This window comes from Gymnoscopelus braueri (genome assembly GCF_963280865.1).
Source record: "Gymnoscopelus braueri genome assembly, chromosome: 17".
NCBI classification, from domain to species: Eukaryota; Metazoa; Chordata; class Actinopteri; order Myctophiformes; family Myctophidae; genus Gymnoscopelus; species Gymnoscopelus braueri.
Window position 1 is genome coordinate 51,105,232 of NC_137617.1, and position 21,930 is coordinate 51,127,161.

A 21,930-nucleotide genomic window follows, 5' to 3' on the forward strand; every position below is an offset into this window, starting at 1 on the left:
ACGGATGTCTCACGGCTCGTGCGAGCAGAGCTGGCACCCAGTGCCAATTGCCTATGTAATCCTGGGCGCTACTCTCCCTCTACCAGCCTAGGGAAAGGCATCAACCCCACCTAGTATAGAGCATCGCAGTTCCCGCCCCCTCCGGGTGCCGGAAGAAAAAACTCAATGCATTTTTCCCATTGACATTTCCAAACATATTTATATCTATTAATTTAAGCCTCGAATCAAGCCATCATGACATGACATGAATCATGACCATAAAACGTTTGATTCTGTGATTATTATTTTTTTAAACGGCAAAACAAAGGGTATTTATTAAATATAGTATATCATATAATTAAATATAAAATAAAAAATAATCACAGAAAAAAACGTTTTATGGTCATGATTCATGTCATGTCATGATGGCTTGATTCGAGGCTTAAATTAATAGATATAAATATTTTTGCAAATGTCAATGGGAAAAATGCATTGAGTTTTTTCTTCCGGCACCAGGAAAAACCAGGAGAGAGAGAGAGAGAGAGAGAGAGAGAGAGAGAGAGAGAGAGAGAGAGAGAGAGAGAGAGAGAGAGAGAGAGAGAGAGAGAGAGAGAGAGAGAGAGAGAGAGAGAGAGAGAGAGAGAGAGAGAGAGAGAGAGAGAGAGGCTCAAGGCCTCTTCTGTCGACTCAGCGCGATCAGATTTGCGTACAATGTGATTTGCATACGGTGTGATTTGCATACGGTGTGATTTGCATACGGTGTGATTTGCATACAGTCAGTATATAAAGTTCTCATGACTATGTGAAGGTTGTCCTCCTCGTCGTCATGGTGACGGCTCACCTGATGTCAACGTGTCTTTGTTGTCGGGCAGAAACCTTGTAGGAATAGGAAAGAAAAAAATGACCTGTTGATCCCATAGATTCTATGTAGATCATATTAAGTCACAAACTCTTGTTAAAGGAGAAGTTCACCCAAAAAATGACTTATTTTCTATCAATTACACACCCTGTGAAGACGTTTGTTTTTTCTCATTCCTGAGACAATAATTTCATGATCGGGTCATCAAATTATTGGCTAAGGTATGTGACAAGCAGTGATGTAAAGTAACTAAGAACATGTACTCAAGTACTGTACTTAGGTACAATTTTGAGGTATTTGTACTCAACTTGAGTATTTCCAATTTCCAGTACTTTTACTTCTACTCCACTACATCTCAGAGGCAAATATTGTACTTTTACTCCACTACAATTATTTGAAAACGTTAATTATTAGTTACTTTGTAGATTTTGATTATTATTACAAAACATACATTAACCACTTCAGCCCTATATACATTTCGGCCATTTGAAAACAGTAGATCTGCAAGCTCTCAATGCGTCGTGTAGTGATGTGCATATCGATATTTGTATCGATATATCGATCGATTTTCTGAATATCGTTTGGTATCAATATTTAAAATAAATAAATAAATAAATAAAAATACATTATTGATTGATTGACGTAGAGGACTATATTAAATATATAAATATAGTATATATATATAGTATCTAATATATAAATATTCTTATAAATGCTATATTTAAAAAAATTACACAAAAAAAAATATATATATATGTCCGGTCCGGTATATATAAGTTCCGGTATCGGAAAATTGTCCCCAAAAATATCGGTATCATATTGAATTGAAAGAATGTTGTATCGGCACATCACTAGCGTCGTGATGTGACGCATTGGGAGCTTGTAGATCAGCTATTTTCAAAATATTTTTATACATTTGAAAAACATTCTGCATAATGAGTGCTTTTACTTTTGGTACTTTAAGTACATTTTGATACCACTACTTTTGTACTTTTACTCAAGTACATTTTGAATTCCGGACTTTTACTTGTAACAGAGTATTTCTACACTGCAGTATTGATACTTTTACTTTTTACTGCTTTTTCCACAACTGGTGACAAACACTCTCCATGAATTCAAGGCTTCATTGGGCGTGTAATTGAATTATTTTGGGTTGAACTACACCTTTAATACCTTATCTTAGATAGTAAAGTGTTCAGGTCAGGCTGACAGAAGATCCTTGAGCTGTAGCAGAGGGGAGGGGCTTATCAGATAGAGAGACACACACACACACACACACACACACACACACACACACACACACACACACACACACACACACACACACACCCCTCTGACCCAGCATCAGAGTGCAGGTTAAATCCAATATCCACTTCAAACAGGAAAGGATCGACTCAGCAGCTTTGGTACAGCTGTCGGATCAACCGCAACACCGCACACACAGACACAGACACACACACACACACACACACACACACACACACACACACACACACGGTGGAGGTTACTACTCTCCCTCTAGCTCTGGTCCAAATTGTTAGAAGGAGTTCTCCTTAACGCTAAGGTACTTTCCATTCTTTCCTCTCGCACGCGGTAGCGCAGCCTCTCGTCTGTAGTAAAAAATAGAAAAATACACTTTTGCTACTCACCAAAACGAAGAGGGTTTTATGGAGTTGAAAGCCTACTCTACTAAGTGGGAACTCTGTGAGCCCCCCACACGTGTGACGAGCACATTTAAGTGGCGCACTGTCTCCTGTTTGTGTTGAATCAGTGTAGCTGGTTGCATCTTTGTGTTGCAATCAGCTGCAGCTGTTGTTGCTGTGCTCATACATACATACGGACAAACAGACTCGGTCACTTGTTGGAGTGGCTGGCACCTGCACATAACTACAATCCATGAACTAAGAATTCCCGGCCGACTTCTCGCCGGCCGACTTCACGGTGGTATGTGTCTGTGTGACTTCATGGTGGTATGTGTCTGTGTGACTTCATGGTGGTATGTGTCTGTGTGACTTCATGGTGGTATGTGTCTGTGTGACTTCATGGTGGTATGTGTTAGTGATGGGCATATCGATACTTGTATCGATATATCGATCGGTTGTCTGAGTATCGCTTAGGTATCGATACTTAAACAAAATATCGATACTTTTTAATATACTTCCCTTTCCGGTTTACGGCCATTTACGGTTCCGTTTCCGGTTTGGTTCTGTTTCCGGTTCCGGTATCAGTATCGATATCGGTATCGGAAAATCGGCCCCAAAAATATCAGTATCGAATTGAATAAATGTGGTATCGGCCCATATGTGTCGGGTCCGCGGTCCGGTGGTGGTTGGGAACCTCTGCTCTGAGGTTTGTCACAGGCTTCTCACTCACCATCGGACCTTTGTAACACCAGAGTTGGATGGTCTTCACCAGTGGTGTTAAGTACAATTTTGAGGTAGTTTTACTTTACTGGAGTATTTCCAATTTGCAATACCATTACATCTCAGAAATATTGTACTTTTTCTTCACTATAATTTTTTGAAAACTTTAGTTACTACTAGATTTTGATTATTAGTAAAAAAACAAACATATATATAACCACTTCAGCCCTATATATATATATTTCAGCCATTTGAAAATAGCAGATCTATAAGTTCACAATGCGTCGCAATGAAGCAGGGACCCCCTTAGCTGAGAGAGAGATGAAGCAGGGACCCCTTAGCTGAGAGAGATGAAGAAGGGACACCTCAGCTAAGAGAGAGATGAAGCAGGGACCCCTTAGCTGAGAGAGAGATGAAGCAGAGACCCCCTTAGCTGAGAGAGAGATGAAGCAGGGACCCCCTTAGCTGAGAGAGAGATGAAGCAGGGACCCCCTGATGGAGGGGAAAGGAACTGGTTGGAATAACGTGTTCCTTCCACGCGCTACGTCCTACCGGGGAAACTCCCCCCCGTCAGGTGACAAGAAGGTCAGTTGGTTCTTATGCATTGAAGGAGGCATGAGCTCGGCCCTGGGCTCCCTAGGCTGTGGGGGGAGTGTAGCGCCCAGGATCACTTTGAAAATTGGCACCGGGTGAAAAAGGGTTACAAAAATCGTGGGGGGAAAATATATATATATAAAAAAAAAAAACATAGAACACACATTTGTAAAGCATCTCCTCTCTGGTCAGTAAGAATACTGTGAAGGTCACTTCGACTATGTATGCACCTCATGGCACCACAACACCACTAAGGTCTTAAAAACAAGGCTCCAGACATCCCAAAACAAACTAGTAAGGCTACTTCTTGGCCTCACACCCACAACTCATCTAACCCCTGCTCACTTTGCTAGGGTTGGATGGCTCAGGGTTGAGGACAGAGTACAGCAACGTGCTTTGGGCCTATTCTACAAGATACACCACAACGTTAAGATACCCATGTACCTGTCTAAATACTTCAAAAACCTAAATGAAGTCCATAATCACAACACCAGAGGCAGCTCCACTGATCACGTCCAGCCCGGATTTGGCACAAACAAGGGGTTGAATTAGTTCTCCTGCTATGCCACTAAAACATGGAATGCCCTACCAAAAGGCGTGAAGGAGTGTAAAACCCTACTCACCTTCAAAACCGCCCCAAAAGAGTAGGCCGGTTTACTGTGTAGTAGAACTGTTTACTGTACATATTTTTAGTTTTATGATGTTCTGCATAGTAGTGTATATCTGTCCGTCATTTAATGTCTCTATGAATTGAGTACAAAGAACCCCAATGGAAACAAGCCAATGGCTTTCTTGGGTTTTAAATCCTATCAGCTGATTTTGTATTGAACTGTACTTTCATGTGCTGTGTGTGTGTGTGTGTGTGTGTGTGTGTGTGTGTGTGTGTGTGTGTGTGTGTGTGTGTGTGTGTGTGTGTGTGTGTGTGTGTGTGTGTGTGTGTGTGTGTGTGTGTGTGTGTGTGTGTGTGTGTGTGTGTGTGTGTGTGTGCTCAGACACCTTTATATCTTATCTCAGGTACTGTGTGTAAATAATTATTTAGATAATGTGTTTGTTTTCTTTGATTGATCTCTCTTCCCCCTTCCCCCCCCCCCCCCTCTTCTTCTTCTCCTTCCCTTCTTTTTTTTTCTATGGAAATGACAAAAAGAATAAGTAATTATAATTATAACAACAAGCCATGAATAGCTAATCAGTCGCACACTTAAGTACAATGTTGAGGTATTTGTACTTTACTTGAGTATTTCCAATTTCCAATACTTTTACTTCTACTCCACTACATCTCAGAGGCAAATATTGTACTTTTACTCCACTACAATTATTTGAAAACTTTAGTTACTAGTTACTTTCCAGATAAATAAATGATTACATTATAAAACATACATTAACCACTTTAGCCTTATTTTATACCTGGGCTATTTGAAAATAGCAGATCTACAAGCTCACAACACGTCGCGATGCGACGAGTTCTGAGCTGCTATCTGCTATCTTCAAACATTTTAGTACTTTAGTACTTTTGGTACTTTAAGTACATTTTGATACCAATACTTTTGTACTTTTAGTCAAGTAAATTTTTAAATTCCGGAATTTTACTTGTAACAGAGTACTTCTACATTGCAGTATCTATACTTCCACCACTGCACTCAGCATATTTTAGAAATAAAATAAATTGCCACATCATGACATGCTTGTAGATCGGCATGTTTTTTTCTGTATTTCTTTCTCTTCAAATAGCTGGGAAAGAAAATGGGGGCTTAAATGTTTAAACTGTTCGTCATCTAGCTGGGGACCCCCCCAGGAACCCCCTCAAAGACCCCACTTTGAGAACCACTGTGGTTTGAGTTACACATCCTTTCATTCAGTGTAGTACAGGGTTCATTCCACTGGGGGAGCTGTGGGTGGGGGAAAAAAGCAGCAGGTGGGAACATTTCCAGGAAGTAGGAAATGGTAAAACAGTTAACAGGAAGTGATGCAATGGGATGCAATGGGATGGAGGTGGGAGGTTCCATTTTGAGAGTGAAAGAGTGTTTGTTTGTTTGAACAAAGAAACTCTTTAATAAACAACAACCACGTTTTAATCACAAATCACAGCCATAAATACATAAATCATTGAATATGGAGGAGGATAAACATTGAGTCATAGATATTAGATGTTGTGATGGTGGATGTTTATGGAATCTCCTGGATCCTAATAACTGACCTGGATCCTACAGTATAACTGACCTGGATCCTACAGTATAACTGACCTGGATCCTACAGTATAACTGACCTGGATCCTACAGTATAACTGACCTGGATCCTACAGTATAACTGACCTGGATCCTACAGTATAACTGACCTGGATCCTACAGTATAACTGACCTGGATCCTACAGTATAACTGACCTGGTGAGAGAATGATCTTTTACATTGTTTTTATGCCAGTGGTTTGACTTTGATCTCTTATTGATAACAAACATATGTTATGTTGTGTGTGTGTGTGTGTGTGTGTGTGTGTGTGTGTGTGTGTGTGTGTGTGTGTGTGTGTGTGTGTGTGTGTGTGTGTGTGTGTGTGTGTGTGTGTGTGTGTGTGTTTGCACTCAAGTCCAAGCACCGATAGGCAATGGTGTAAAGTAACATTTACTCAAGTACTGTACTTATGTACAATTTTGAGGTATTTTTTGTTTTACTTTACTGGAGTATTTCCAATGTGCAGTATTTTTACTTCTACTCCACAACATCTCAGAGGCAAATATTGTACTTTTACTCCACTACAATTATATGAAAACTTTAGTTACTAGTTACTTTGTAGATTTTGATTATTATTATTACACAACATACATTAATCACTAAAGTCCTGTATACATTTCGACCATTTGAAAAATGGCAGATCTACAAGCTCACAATACGACGCATTGTGAGCTTGTAGATCTGCTATTTTCAGAAGATTTTTACATATTTGAAAACTTGAAATGGGACATAATGCATAATGAGTACTTTTACTTTTGATACTTTAAGTACATCTTTAATGCCAATACTTTTGTACTTTTACTCAAGTACATTTTGAATTCCATAGTTTCCACCACTGGCTGAATGTTTAGCTGTAATAATAACCTTGTCATTAGGCTACTAATGTACAGCTTACTGTCAAAGCTTATTCCATTTAGTGCTGTAGATGTGGTTTGTTGTGTTATGTCTCTCATCACAAACATAAAACCTACTAAATTAGTCTCTTATAGTTGACTGAGTCGACTTTGGCAACTTTTAATGTTACTGAAATAACACACAAATTGAACGTTGCTTTAGACATATAGTAGGCCTACTACTGTATACGTTTAGTATTCTTACTGTTATTCTACTCTTGTTGAATATTGGTATTGGCATATTGACTGTTGGTAAGCTAATTTGATGTCAAAATAAGACAATCATGTTTTCATAATACCATAGTATAGCATTATTTAAGAGTCCTGTTGTGACTCTTGTATTGATTGAAACAGTTTGTTGATAAGATGTGATGGTATGTTTTATGTAGGGAATAGAAATGTTCTGGATATAGAGCTTATAGAGTTACTGTTGGTGAATAGTGATTTTTGGTGATTACTTTGCCAAAGAGGATAGGAATAATGCTGTAACTGTTGAATTCCTATGGATTGCTCCTGTGACATACTGTACAGTAGAAGTGAGTGTTGTAGTGACTACTGTAGGCCTACAGTGTGTGGTATATGTTTGTATTTTTTGACAAGAAACATCTGAGACAAAATGGACTATTGTTATGATCTGTCACACTGTCTATGATGTTCTAATGTCCACACATTACAACAATGAGGGGCCCGTTTAGATATTTAGACATTTAGGTTGAAAACCACTGAGATAGAACACAGAGAGAGAGAACACACACACCTCATTTAATTGTACGTACATTGTTTTGTTTTGATTATGTTCCACTTTTGCTTTGGCAATACAAACGTATGTTTTCTCAGAAATAGACAGAACAATAGACAGAGAGAGAGAGAGAGAGGATGTGTGGGGGGGCAGATAGGTAACTTTAGTTGTCAGCGTTTTAGTGTCTTTGCATCATAGCTGCGTTATTGTTTACAGTCAGAGCATTTCATTGCTGTTATTTACATCACAACGTTGACCATGTGGTCCTTAAAATAATATAGCCTATACTAGTTGGGTCAAATATTAGCCTTCCTCATTCTCTGCCTCTGGTTTCTGTTCATATTATTGACCACTTATTATGTGTGTCTGTAGGAAATGTCCACCAAAAGATTGCATGGTGGTGACCCCTGACCCCTGCCTTTTATCATTAATAGAAGTGGCCTAAACTTATTTGTGGTTGAGTTGTGGTGTATTTGGTTAAATGTGTGTGTTGGCTTTAATAGTGTTTAGATCCTGTGTAGTGCATCCTGTGTAGTGCATCCTGTGTAGTGCATCCTGTGTAGTGGATCCTGTGTAGTGGATCCTGTGTAGTGGATCCTGTGTAGTGGATCCTGTGTAGTGGATCCTGTGTAGTGCATCCTGTGTAGTGCATCCTGTGTAGTGGATCCTGTGTAGTGCATCCTGTGTAGTGCATCCTGTGTAGTGCATCCTGTGTAGTGGATCCTGTGTAGTGCATCCTGTGTAGTGGATCCTGTGTAGTGCATCCTGTGTAGTGCATCCTGTGTAGTGCATCCTGTGTAGTGCATCCTGTGTAGTGGATCCTGTGTAGTGCATCCTGTGTAGTGCATCCTGTGTAGTGCATCCTGTGTAGTGCATCCTGTGTAGTGGATCCTGTGTAGTGCATCCTGTGTAGTGCATCCTGTGTAGTGGATCCTGTGTAGTGCATCCTGTGTAGTGCATCCTGTGTAGTGCATCCTGTGTAGTGGATCCTGTGTAGTGCATCCTGTGTAGTGGATCCTGTGTAGTGCATCCTGTGTAGTGCATCCTGTGTAGTGCATCCTGTGTAGTGCATCCTGTGTAGTGGATCCTGTGTAGTGCATCCTGTGTAGTGCATCCTGTGTAGTGCATCCTGTGTAGTGCATCCTGTGTAGTGGATCCTGTGTAGTGCATCCTGTGTAGTGCATCCTGTGTAGTGCATCCTGTGTAGTGCATCCTGTGTAGTGGATCCTGTGTAGTGCATCCTGTGTAGTGCATCCTGTGTAGTGCATCCTGTGTAGTGCATCCTGTGTAGTGCATCCTGTGTAGTGGATCCTGTGTAGTGGATCCTGTGTAGTGGATCCTGTGTAGTGCATCCTGTGTAGTGGATCCTGTGTAGTGCATCCTGTGTAGTGCATCCTGTGTAGTGCATCCTGTGTAGTGCATCCTGTGTAGTGGATCCTGTGTAGTGCATCATGTGTAGTGGAGTGTGTTGTTACTGTTGTTTTATTGTTGTTTGAGTTATAGGTAAAACATGCATTATATTCATTATATGAGCCTATCTGCCGCCGTGCAGAGACGTTTTTAACCGAAAAAAACCTAATCATTTCCCTTGAAAACCACAATAAAACCGAAAAAAATCTGCGAGTCTGCCTGTGTGTGTCCAGAGGCCTGTGTGTGTCCAGGGGCCTGTGTGTGTCCAGGGGCCTGTGTGTGTCCAGGGGCCTGTGTGTGTCCAGGGACCTGTGTGTGTCCAAGGGCCTGTGTGTGTCCAGGGGCCTGTGTGTGTCCAGGGGCCTGTGTGTGTCCAGGGGCCTGTGTGTGTCCAGAGGCCTGTGTGTGTCCAGGGGCCTGTGTGTGTCCAGGGGCCTGTGTGTGTCCAGAGGCCTGTGTGTGTCCAGGGGCCTGTGTGTGTCCAGAGACCTGTGTGTGTCCAGGGGCCTGTGTGTGTCCAGGGGCCTGTGTGTGTCCAGGGGCCTGTGTGTGTCCAGGGGCCTGTGTGTGTCCAGGGGCCTGTGTGTGTCCAGAGGCCTGTGTGTGTCCAGGGGCCTGTGTGTGTCCAGGGGCCTGTGTGTGTCCAGAGGCCTGTGTGTGTCCAGGGACCTGTGTGTGTCCAGGGACCTGTGTGTGTCCAGGGGCCTGTGTGTGTCCAGAGGCCTGTGTGTGTCCAGGGGCCTGTGTGTGTCCAGGGGCCTGTGTGTGTCCAGAGGCCTGTGTCCGCCTATGATCCTAGGCTAGCAAAATGTGTGGGGAAAAATGCGCGTCAAGGGCCCCATGTAGGCCGAAAAGTAGTGGTGCAAGCATAGTCAAAGAGGGGCTGAATGAGGACTCCTGAGAGGGTCCTGAGAACACTTTTGTTGACAAAAGGGGAAACTCTGCCCATAAATCTGGTTCTCTGATTGTCTCTTTTGATCACCTTTGTTGTCATGCTTTCACCTGTCAGGTATTTGTTTAGAGAATACAGCCCAGCAGATCAGAATACAGCCCAACAGGTCAGAATACAGCCCAACAGGTCAGAATACAGCCCAACAGGTCAGAATACAGCCCAACAGATCAGAATACAGCCCAACAGGTCAGAATACAGCCCAATAGGTCAGAATACAGCCCAGCAGATCAGAATACAGCCCAACAGATCAGAATACAGCCCAACAGGTCAGAATACAGCCCAGCAGATCAGAATACAGCCCAACAGGTCAGAATACAGCCCAACAGGTCACAATACAGCCCAACAGATCAGAATACAGCCCAACAGGTCAGAATACAGCCCAACAGGTCACAATACAGCCCAACAGATCAGAATACAGCCCAACAGGTCAGAATACAGCCCAGCAGATCAGAATACAGCCCAGCAGATCAGAATACAGCCCAACAGGTCAGAATACAGCCCAATAGGTCAGAATACAGCCCAACAGATCAGAATACAGCCCAATAGGTCAGAATACAGCCCAACAGGTCAGAATACAGCCCAATAGGTCAGAATACAGCCCAACAGGTCAGAATACAGCCCAATAGGTCAGAATACAGCCCAACAGGTCAGAATACAGCCCAATAGGTCAGAATACAGCCCAACAGGTCAGAATACAGCCCAACAGGTCAAAATACAGCCCAACAGGTCAGAATACAGCCCAACAGGTCAGAATACAGCCCAATAGGTCATCTCTTCTTTGCTAGAGATTAATGTGTCATCGACTTGGACCTTGAAGTCATTAACAAATGATATTCCAAAATCGTTCAAACAACAGTGGGAGATATTTCTATAAAGACATATTATCTTTGATTAGCCAAATCATAACATGGTTAAAGTGGTTAAAATAAATACATAATAATAATAGTTTTTCTTTTCAAATAATACACTTTACATTTTAAACAATTAGATCGAGATTGTTCTGTAACTCTTGAGAGTGTAACAAATGGAACCAGATACAGGTCTGAAACTCTGTAACTCTGTAAGTTATGGTGGTCCTTGAAGTAAATAAAAAAAGTGACTTTTAACGATTCCTATAAGGGGGTTTAAATGGACTTTTATGGGTCTGTAACTTTCAGAGTCGAGTGCTTTTTAGATGCAGAAGTTGCTGTATTTACGGTTTCTGCATTGTACTGATCAATGGTTGAAATCTGTCTCTCTCTCTCTCTCTCTCTCTCTCTCTCTCTCTCTCTCTCTCTCTCTCTCTCTCTCTCTCTCTCTCTCTCCCCCTCCCCATCTCGGTCCATTTGTCCTTTTAATGTGTCCGTCCATCCGTCCATAAGTCTCTCTGTGTCCAGCTGACACGGTCAGCAGAAACACGTTCCATTTGTACACTCTCAGAGTTACAGACCCATAAGGGTCCATTTGGATCCTAACTATCCATCATTTAGCTGGGGACCCCCCTGAAACTCCCTCAAGGACCCCTGGGGGTCCCCGGACCCCACTTTGAAAACCAATGGACTATAATATATGTTGTCGGTAAAGCCTGATTTATACTCAGCTGTGTGCTGTTATTACATGAACTTAAACTAATGGAATACTTAATAAACTACAATCGCAAAAGCCATTTCAGTTGAAGGACTACACAAGCTACACCAGTGGGTCTCAAAGTGTGGTCCAGGATATGGTTCATGGAACAACATATTTTGAGATGGGGGTCGACGGCCGAATACATAGAATATTGGGGGTCCTTGACATGACAAACTTTGAGAACCACTGATATTATAATCTCTCAAGAACAGATTCTGCACTGCGTTGGAATCTGTCGGGGAGGTTCGTCATAACGTGAGCGCATGGGCGTGCCTTCAGATCAGGAAGCGGGCCGCGCTTTACCCAATCAAATGTAGTGGGCGGGATTCACGTGTCCGTCGATCCTTCCCCCTCGAAACAAACCCAAACTAATTTAACAATAGCGTCCGCGGAGCAGACAAAACCACGGAAAGATATTCACATTTTAACTTGCTCTTTCATCATAGAAACAAGTGATCTTATAACCAAAACCATCCATGTTCTCTGGGAGAAGTGGTGTTAGTGTTCCGTGGAGAAATATTGTTAGTGGGAATGAAAACATAGTCGCACCAACCGGAAGTGAAAGCTGAAGGCATACAAAAAACACCGGTTTCCTTGCACTCTGGTGCTACGTTTTCGTCCGCCCAGAGCCAACAGACATAGAACAAACAGCAGAGGGCGCTGTTTTTTATTTTCAGTTGGCGATGGGTTCCCAGATTGCTGATATTATAGCAACATTAGGGATTAGGCCGTTTTGATCTAGTTTTAGTCATAGTCTTTTGAATACAATTCCATTCAGTTTTAGTCATATTTTCGTCACCTCAAAAGATTTAGTCTGGTTTTAGTCAACTAAATATCATATGATTATAGTCGACTAAATTTACAGTTGATTTAGTCGACTATAATGTATGTTGGCGGTGCCTTGAATGGCGTCGTGATGGCTGATTTTACACTTGGTTGCATGCTATAAATAGCAGATCTACAAGCTCACAACGCGTCGCAGCGCGACGCGTTGTAGATCTGCTATTTTCAGAGCACAACACCCAAGCGCAACTAAACATAAAATGACTTGTCTTTTAGTTCTACTGGATCTCTTCTCCACTAGTCTTAGTTCTACTGGATCTCTTCTCCATTAGATCCCTCACTAACATGTTAGTCTAGTTTTTATTTGTGGACGAAATTGTCAACATATTTAGTCATAGTTTTAGTCATCGTAGACGTCATGAGACTCATCATGAGACGAGACCATCATTGGTACATATATATATATTTATAAAGCACTTTTAAATAAATCACCAACATATATTTCATCACTGTTAAAACCAAATACTTCCACCCATCAGACACGCTCTCAGGAATACTGATTGGTCCCCAAGGCCAACACAGAACAAGACCCAAGGCCAACACAGAGCTAAAGGCAAAACAGCTTTCAGGTTTAACTCTCCCTTCACTTGGAACGAATTACAACGCACTTTAAAAATGGATTCCATGGTCTCACTGGGTTAATTTAAAAACGTGCTAGCTAATCTTGTTGTTTTAGATTGTCACTGTTTTAATTAAGCTGTCTTTATTACTATTTTATTCTGTTGTTTGGCTGTTTTCACATTTATACCTTGTTTATCCTGTTGTTTTTTATTCATCATTATTATTTACACTGTTGTACTATACTTCTGTAATCTCTGCATCATTGAAAATGAGGGCTCTATCTGCCCTCAATGTATCCCCGAGAAAATAAATAAAGGTTGAATGAATGGTATATTTTTATTCAGTTTTTATTTAGTGGTCGACATCATAGTCGACAAAATCAACACTGGGATTAATTAGAAGACATTTTTAGAATCTTTCTCTGGTCTGAAAGGGTTGAGATGTTGTCATAATAGCCTCCATGTTGCTTGAGGCTACGAGCTGTTAACATGCATTTCTGTCCTCAGTGGGTTTTGGCCTCTTTTAAAAGGTGTCGCTAACATTTCCCCTGAAAACCGAAGCGACGCGACGCGCTATGAGCCTGTAGACTGGTTACACGTGGGCGTCGCGCTACGAAAATACAGCCGATCTATACAAGCTCGTACATCTGCAACATACATGGGCAACTGGCGGGCCGGGGGCCACATGCGGCCCCCACCTTCACTTAATGCGGCCCGCAGGTTAATATCAGAATACTGATATATTATTGATTTCAGCTGTTATGATTCCTAACATGCAAACATGACCCGCTTTAATGACTTCAGTCTATATTATTAGCTTAATGACTAGTAACATTCTATTGTCTTTTTTATGTCCAATGTATTTGTATTTAAGTTCATAAAGTTAATATAAGTATAACTAAATGCATTTGAAATTAAATCCAAATGTTACTTTTCAGGATTCCAATTCAAAAATAGCAAAAATAGCCGATCTACAAGCTCAAAACGCGTCGCACTGCGACGAGTTTTGAGCTTGTAGATCGGCTATTTTTGCTACTTTTGTGTGACATAGAATGGCCCGACAGTATATGTGTCCCTCTGGAGAGAGTGTGTAAATATATAGTGACCCTCTGCATCATCAAAGTTGCATCACCCCTGATGACATACTGTGTGTGTGTGTGTGTGTGTGTGTGTGTGTGTGTGTGTGTGTGTGTGTGTGTGTGTGTGTGTGTGTGTGTGTGTGTGTGTGTGTGTGTGTGTGTGTGTGTGTGTGTGTGTGTGTGTGTGTGTGTGTGTGTGTGTGTGTGTGTGTGTGTGTGATTGTTGTCTGCTGTGTTTGACAAGTATGCCATCTTTTGTATGTAACAATGCTCTGCCTTACATGCACTTTGTAACTGGCTGTTTTCCCTTTATCTGACTGCACTGGCAGTGTTTATGTCCTTTGTACACCTTGTACTTCTGCTTATGTGGACATAAATAAATATTTTAAATGTGTGTGTGTGGTTCTAGGGGCCATCTTCGAGGAGAACGCGGTGCGCGATGAGGAGGTCTTCCAGCTCGCCGTGTCAGACCTCAGTCTGAGCGAAGACCCCCTGCAGAGCGAGAAGATCACACACTCCATCAAACTCATCCCCCCCAACAACCCCTTCCAGGCTGTCCAGGAAGGTAGGACCACCCTCTGTGTGTGTGTGTGCACGTGTGTGCGTACGTACGAGCGTGCAATATTATACAGCTTGGTTACACATGTAAACTGCTTGTGTTCATATTCAGTCACAAATAAATTAGTTTTGAGAGGCCTGCAGAATGCAGGAATGACCAATAAGCCAAGAGCTGATACATCATTATGGATAAACTGTGTTCAGTGTCTGTGATAACTGTCAGTCACCTCATTGTGTTCAGTGTCTGTGATGACTGTCAGTCACCTCATTGTGTTCAGTGTCTGTGATAACTGTCAGTCACCTCATTGTGTTCAGTGTCTGTGATGACTGTCAGTCACCTCATTGTGTTCAGTGTCTGTGATAGCTGTCAGTCGCCTCATTAGGTACAGCCACACATGTCCGTAAAGCGTCCGTCAAGTTGCCGTACGGACGCCGGAAGTCCCATCCACTCCCATGTTAAGTTTAAAACCGGCAGTACCGTTCCGTTTTTTTTTTTAACATGGGAGTGGACGGGACTTCCGACTTCCGTACAACAACTTTACGGACGCTTTACGGACATGTGTGGCTGTACCCTTCGTGGAGTAGACCACGCTTCCTGCTTCCTGAAACACTTGCTGTGTTTCCCAAGTTTGTGCTTTCTACTACTGTTTGTGTTCAAGAATTTCTTGTTAAAGGGATATTTCACTTTCAAAATAACTTTGGGTCATTTTATCGTTTACTCAGACTTTTGGGGGGGCCGTGTTTTTTTCTATTACTTTTTTCATTTATTGTGTTACTTTTTTTTTATTGTATTACATTTTTTTCATTTAAATAAATATATATTGAAAATAAATGAAAAGAGGAATAAAAAAAAAACACGGTCTCCTCACATATTAGAAGGACAATATCAGTCACCAGAACGTGTTTCTGATGAATCTAACATGGTTAAAATGGAGTATGAAGTTACAATGGGTTTGTATAGGAAGGGGGCGCGTCTGATAAAATGAATATTAAAAATATAAATACTGAATCAAGCAACTTAAAAACTGTCCGGGGTGTTCCTAAAAGCCTGAGTAGACCATAAAATGACCCACCGTTTTTTAAAAATATAATAATATCATATAAAGGTAAGGACAAGCCTAGTCCAAAATTCTCCTTTAAATGTGAACGCGTGCGCGTCCGTGTTTGATTCCCTGGTTCATGAGCAAGGCACACAATATGCACTTTGTTGTCATAGAAACAAATGTGTTGTCATAGAAACAGATGTGTTGTCACGGAAACAGATGTGTTGTCATGGAGACAGGTGTGTTGTCACACATATAACGATCATTAGTAAAGGACCAATCATATGTGGTAAATACATGGGTGAAGTGATCCCATAGCCTGTGAGGAGGATGCTATAAAAAGCTTGGATTTGGGGAAAGTGAAAAACGGGCCCCGTCACTCTCTTCATTATGCTAATGGTGTGTGTGTGTGTGTGTGTGTGTGTGTGTTTGTGTGTGTCTGGGGGTGGGTGTGGGTGTGTGTATGTGTGTCAAATTATTGAAATATTTTCAAGTGTCTACAGAGAGGCTTTATAGTACCATCTGTCTGTCTCTCTTTATTTCTCTCTCTCTCTCTCTCTCTCTCTCTCTCTCTCGCACGCACGCACGCACGCACGCACGCACGCACGCACGCACGCACGCACGCACGCACGCACGCACGCACGCACGCACGCACGCACGCACGCACGCACGCACGCACGCACGCACGCACGCACGCGCCAAACAACCAGCATGTTGGAGGTATGCCCGGGATTGGAATTTGTTCTCTGTCTTTCATACTTAAAGATATTACAGACAGACAGACAGATAGATTAATTGAATATTTTATTGACAGTTTAAAACGACAGCAGGAGAACATGTTTAGCTATGAAGATCAATCCCATCCCATAGCCTGAGAGGATGCTCTATGTTCCATCCTATAGTCTGAGAGGATGCTCTGTGTTCCATCCTATAGTCTGAGAGGACGCTCTGTGTTCCATCCTATAGTCTGAGAGGACGCTCTGTGTTCCATCCTATAGCCTGAGAGGACGCTCTGTGTTCCATCCTATAGTCTGAGAGGACGCTCTGTGTTCCATCCTATAGTCTGAGAGGATGCTCTGTGTTCCATCCTATAGTCTGAGAGGATGCTCTGTGTTCCATCCTATAGTCTGAGAGGATGCTCTGTGTTCCATCCTATAGTCTGAGAGGACGCTCTGTGTTCCATCCTATAGTCTGAGAGGATGCTCTGTGTTCCATCCTATAGTCTGAGAGGATGCTCTGTGTTCCATCCTATAGCCTGAGAGGACGCTCTGTGTTCCATCCTATAGCCTGAGAGGACGCTCTGTGTTCCATTCGGTTGTAGTCAGAACAACAGTAGCCTATGAATAGTGGTGGAAAAAGTACTTAAATGTTTTACTTAAGTAAAAGTATCAATACTGCAATGTAGAAGCACTCTGTTACAAGTAAAAGTGTGGAATTAAAAAATGTACTTGAGTAAAAGTACAAAAGTATTGGTATCAAAATGTACTTAAAGTACCAAAAATAAAAGTACCATATTGTTTGAAATAGCAGATCTACAAGCTCACAACGCGTCGCATCGCGACGCCGTTGTGAGCTTGTAGATCGGCTATTTTCAAATAGCCTAGCTATAAAATAGGATAAAGTGGTTAATGTATGTTTTATAATATAATAATTTATATCTGCAAAGTAACTAGTACGCTCAGGTTTTCAAATAATTGTAGTGGAGTAAAAGTACAATATTTGCCTCTGAGATGTAGTGGAGTAGAAGTAAAAGTATAGACAATTGGAAATACTAAAATAAATTAAAAGTACCTCAAAAACTGTACTTAAGTACAGTACTTCAGTAAATGTACTTAGTTACTTTACACCACTGCCTATGAGGGACCAAACCATTACAGAAGACATGTGTCTGTTGTCCGGCTGAAGTGGTCTTGAGACGACATGTTGTTCCCATCAGCTCAGAGACGTCTCCATATGTCCTATAGCAGGTCTTCAACGTTGTCAGACAAGGACCCCCTGGCTGAGAGAGAGAAGAAGCAGGGACCCCTGTATAAAATGATGTTGTAAATTAAACATATCCATACATTTATTAGACGGCTTCAAAGACTTTGACAGCACTGTCATCAGTGTGTGTTCATAATGTGTATTTTAACCACTTGAACCGTCAATATTAGTCTTTTTTCCCTCTACACCAAACCTCTTTGCCAAAAATAGCAGATCTACAAGCTCACAACGCCTCGCAGTGCGAGGCGTTGTGAGCTTGTAGATCTGCTGTTTTTGGCTAATGTTCCACTCAGCATAGGGACGCTGGGGTTCTAGTGGTTCATGTAAAAAAACATGATCATATCACACAAAGATTTGGCGGGACCCCCTGTAGTAACTCTGAGGACCCCCTAGGGGTCCAGGACCCCCTGTTGAAGACCCCTGGCCTACATGTCAGATTTCATGACGGTATATTTGACATAATAGATCATGTGTTTTGGGCCGAGAGAGAGAGAGAGAGAGAGGAGAGAGAGAGAGAGAGAGAGAGAGAGAGAGAGAGAGAGAGAGAGAGAGAGAGAGAGAGAGAGAGAGAGAGAGAGAGAGAGAGAGAGAGAGAGGAGAGAGAAGAGAGAGAGAGAGAGAGAGAGAGAGAGAGAGAGAGAGAGAGAGAGAGAGAGAGAGAGAGAAGAGAGAGAGAGAGAGAGAGAGAGAGAGAGAGAGATTAATCCTGGTGTTTAGACTTCCAGTCATTTCCTTTCATCATAGATGAACAGAGTTGGTCCAGCAGTGCATTATGATGAGACACTTAGTTTAATTAATGCTGAATTAAATAAATAGAGGAGGAGTGGTGAAAATGCAATGGATGTGTTTGTCCAATCACGGTCAGCAGGAGGGAGGAGAGGACATGAAAGCCTCCTCTCCACTGGCGGAACAACTGGAGGCCCCCCCCTCCTTTGTTCTTTTGTTTCTTTATTTCGGTTTTAGGGTAACGGTGGAAACACACCAGAGAATTTCTCACACGCGACGCACACACGACGCACACAAGTGCATACACGCACACGCGCACTTTTAGATCCAGTCCTATTTTAAAAGTCTGCGTATACACGAATCCACGGAGCGTTGCCCTGTAGGGGGCGCCGCCATTGCTGCGGTGTCAGACTCGATCAGCTGCTGCTGCACGGTGTCAGTCAGGCTGCTGTCACTGACTGCTCACGTTACTCTTTTACCTGCTTTTTACTAACTTTTACTAACACTAAACTTTACAAAGATGTACAGAAAATCGGGACGAACCTGTGTAGTTTATGGCTGCTCCAATAGCCAAGCACAGACGGACAGAACCACAGCAGAAGCTGATGAGTCTGACACCGCAGCAATGGCGGCGCCTTCTGCAGGGTAGCGCTCCGTGGATTCGTGTATATGGGGGACTCACGTATCCGTGTGAGTCCTTTTTTTCCTTTAGTTTATCATTGTCTGCATTCTGTATTCTACAGTATATGAATTATGCTCTCACTCTACCTTCATCCTCTCTCTCTCCTCACAGAATCAGGGGCTGTTTTTGCTGTAGGCAAGGTTAGGCGACAGCCTGGGGCCTCATACAGTCAGGGGGCCTCATGAGATTTACCCAATTCTCTCCCAACTTGCTGCAAAAATCAGCTCATGGCTTCTGGCTAGGCAGCCATCTGCTTTTCCCACCTTCACATGTGTCTCCACTTCTGATAATCACAGAATGTTTGACAATTTTCCACATATTGTAGCCTGTAGGCGGCGGAATGCTACAAAACCTGTGATGTCTGATTCTGATACTTTTAATTCAATATAAAATAGGACGGTAGCACTTTATATTAACTATACACTATAAAGCATTAGTTAAGCATTAGTAAATGCTTAATTCATCATGAACTTATCATTAGTAAAGCATTATTCATACATTACTAAGCATTAGTAAACACGGTTATAAATGTTGAAGCTATACACTATTAAGTATTAGTTAAGCATTAGTAAAAACACTTAATTCATCATTAATTCATCATTTGTATAGCATTATTCATACATTACTAAGCATTAGTAAACACAGTTATAAACCTTTCAACTATACACGATTTTCAATTAGTTAAGCCTTAGTAAGTACTTAATTCATAATGAATTCATCATTTATATAGCAATTAAGTACTTAATTCATCATGAATTCATAATTTATATAGCATTAATAATACATTAATAAGCGTTTGTAAACACAGTCATAAGCGTTTTATTGACATTGATAACCTAATCTTTAATGTGCTTAATGATTGTATTCTCACACTTTGTAAATGATAGATTCAACATTTATAAATAGGTATTATATCAATTTACATACCAGTTATTTATGAGTTGTTAATGGTTCATACGATCATTTAGAAAGTCTAAGTAAACACCACATACAAACCCACTTGGATGTATATTTATGCGGACATTTGTACATGGTTCATTGAGTATTCATACTCAATGAATGATTTATTAAGGTAGTTACTACTTGTTAGTTAAGTATTTTGCGTGAGCCCATCTAAAGTGAGGACTATCTATGCCTTATAAAGCATTTATAAATGAGATAGCGTGAGCCCATCTAAAGTGAGGACTATCTATGCCTTATAAAGCATTTATAAATGAGATAGAAGTAGTGATATAGAAAGTGCCAATATTTATTGCAACAATTGAGACAGAACATGGCCCGTGCAGTGTAAAAATAAAATTAACATTCTTGTGCTGTATGAAAATAAACAAACAATATGCAATGCTATAAACATGTACACATGGCTGATAAATTAAATAAACATTTTACTTCATGAAAATAAACAATAAACAATCTGTTATGCTATAAACATGTACACATGGCTGATAAATTAAATAAACATTGTACTTTATGAAAATAAACGATAAACAATCTGCTATGCTACAAACATGTAAACATGGCTGATACATTAAATAAACATTTTACTAACTTTATGAAAATAAACAATAAAAAATCTGCTATACTATGAACATGTAAACATGGCTGAAAAATGTAATTAACATTCTTGTACTGTATGAAAAGAAAAACATTCTGTGTTCTGCCTTCACTATGCATATAGCCACCCTTGCAGAGCTAGGCAGACAGTTCAGGAAAATCTGTTTGGAGGCAAAGTCTTGTTTTGGGTTTCTTCTTTAAATTATCTTCTTTGGTTTTTCTTATTTGTAGAACAGCAATGACATGGAAAACACAGTGAATGGATTTGTTAAAATGTGTACTGAATAATGTTTTCCACAGTAAATATTTTAACTTTTTAACAATGCTTTTAAAGATGAATTAACTTGCAAACATGAATTAAGCAGCTAAACATTCACACAGTTGCAATGATATGAAATTAACATGTACATAAACACATCCTTGGTTGTGCTGGAAATAATGATATGCAAATCTCTCCCAATATGCACAAATAAATCACTTGAGTGAAAATAAAAACACAACATTGCTCCCTATAATGGCATTACAGCATTAGCTCAGAGCAGAATAGCCTATAAGCTAACATGATACACAGCAGCCTGCAGCCTAATGGCTAACAGGCTAGGCCATATGACTGGTACTGATTAGCAACAAACATGACATTTTTACCACAGACAGAATACACAGTTGGGCTGTGAAAAAGGTTCTAGCAATCATGTTTCATCATTACTGAGACAATACATCACAAGGCCAGTACTTACAGCTGCACATAGCTTTGCTCTATGCTAAACAGGAAGTGAATGCATACTGCAGGTGTTGCCAGATTTTGCAAAAAAAACAAGCGGCCAGGTCTTTGAAAACAAGCCCAAAAAAGCAAGCAACTTGGCTCAGTTTTACCACTTTACATCGGCAATTTGAAAATAGCAGATCAACAAGCTCACAATGTGTCACATCAAGACACGTTGTGAGCTTGTAGATCTGCTCTTTTCAAAAAAATATTAGGAAAAAAGTAAAATATTTTTCCTTTCCATGAACATTTTTGGGAACCACTGGTTTTAAAAAAACATTAGAAAGTAAGCCCAATGAAGCAACTACACTTTTAAAAAAAAAGCCCCAAATTGTTTATTATAAGCAGACATGGCAACACTGGTAAACAGGAAACTCATTGATATCCCCTACCTGGCCACGCCCACAGTGGGCAGGTAGGTGGACAATGTTATACAATGTAATAAACAATTTGGGGCTTTTTTTTTAAGTGTAGTTGCTTAATTGGGCTTGCTTTCTATTGTTTTTTTTTAAACCAGTGG

At 41.0% G+C, this 21,930-nt stretch overlaps 1 protein-coding gene across 1 annotated transcript in view; it reads left to right on the forward strand.

The window, feature by feature from the left end:
• Positions 1-21,930, forward strand: part of LOC308105225 (glutamate receptor ionotropic, delta-1-like) — a gene marked incomplete at its 3' end in the record, with an annotated part of 268,717 nt that overhangs the window by 22,877 nt on the left and 223,910 nt on the right. The window contains exon 2 of the mRNA XM_080455860.1: positions 14,511-14,666. The remainder of the gene's footprint in view (positions 1-14,510; positions 14,667-21,930) is intronic.